We start from the raw sequence: 1,336 nt of genomic DNA, 5'->3' as shown, positions 1-1,336 counted from the left end.
CACCCAGGGGCAGTGCAGAAGTCTCTTCACTTGAGCTCTACTGCGTGTTATACGTTGTGCTATAGCCCTTGCGGCCCCACACTGTACGAAGTACCAACTCCAGACGCACAATCTATATCTGCAGACATGAACTTAACTGCCACACCACAGGTTGAATAATAGGCCTAACTAGGGCATGGCATTGCAGACCCTTAGACGCTTGTAAAGACCACAGCAACCAAGAAATATGGTTAGATATGTAAACGATTAAAATCAAATCAAGCCTACAAAAAATGTAAGGTATAATTTCTAACAGAGTTACGTATCATAGAGTTAAGTGAGCAAGACTGGCAAATAAACCAATTCAGATCACTAAAGCAATGTAACGCATTCCTAAAACGCACAGATAATAAACATGTTGTAAAGGATTGTTTTTCCTTTTGGGCATAGAGAGCACTCTAGTTCGGATCAAAGTCAAGAATAAGAGCCAGAGACTAACATAGCAACACCGGGACATAAAATAGAAAAAGCATGCATATATACCTCAATATAACCAGCCAATCCTGGAACAACGATGCCCAAAATAAGGACAGATATCGCTGGGACTGAACCCATCTTCAGGGATCTCCGGTTGTGCTGCCGTAAATAACTTGTAGTATCCTGTAGACTGCCTTTCAATGTTCACGTCCAGACTGAAATGAAGACCAATCGCCAATCCAGTGGTGATCTAATAAGTCTGTTCAGACCAGTGGGACAAGCCGTGTTCCGCTTATTTTTGCCAGAGATCGAAAGGATTATTGTAGTCGCAGGCCAACAGAGAGCGTGTGCGTGTCCTCTGTGGAAACGTGAACTACGGCTGTGTGGCGGTGGCGCGTCTAGTCTGCTGCTGCTACTGCTGCCTGCAAAGATTTCCTCTAGTTTATTGAATGCAACAAATTGCGCCATCGGGCGACGAGATAAAGTTATACTAGTAACTAGTTGTGCTTCACGGGATAACAAGTAGATCTAGAAAAAATCCGACAAAATTAATAAATCAAGGAAAGAGAAGAAAATAGACATCCAAATATAAATTCAGAAAGATTTTAGAAACATACAATATTATTATTATAATACATAAACCTTATAGTAAGGTATACACATTAATATGTATCATTTTTTCTACTGTTCTGTACTTTCTGCTATGACGCTACATTTAGTACAATATTGAATTAGTGTTAAAGAATTAAAGCAGAGTGACATATTTTTTTTTTTAGGTCGATGATGGATGATGTAGGTCCTAATTCCCCTAAATCCCATCCATGGCTCATGATATAATATGCGTCAGCAACCACCGTCAATTAGTGTAATTTGTTATTTG

The sequence above is a fragment of the Gadus macrocephalus genome, chromosome 16 (genome assembly GCF_031168955.1).
Source record: "Gadus macrocephalus chromosome 16, ASM3116895v1".
Lineage (NCBI taxonomy): Eukaryota > Metazoa > Chordata > Actinopteri > Gadiformes > Gadidae > Gadus > Gadus macrocephalus.
Note: the sequence above shows the minus strand (reverse complement) of the source record.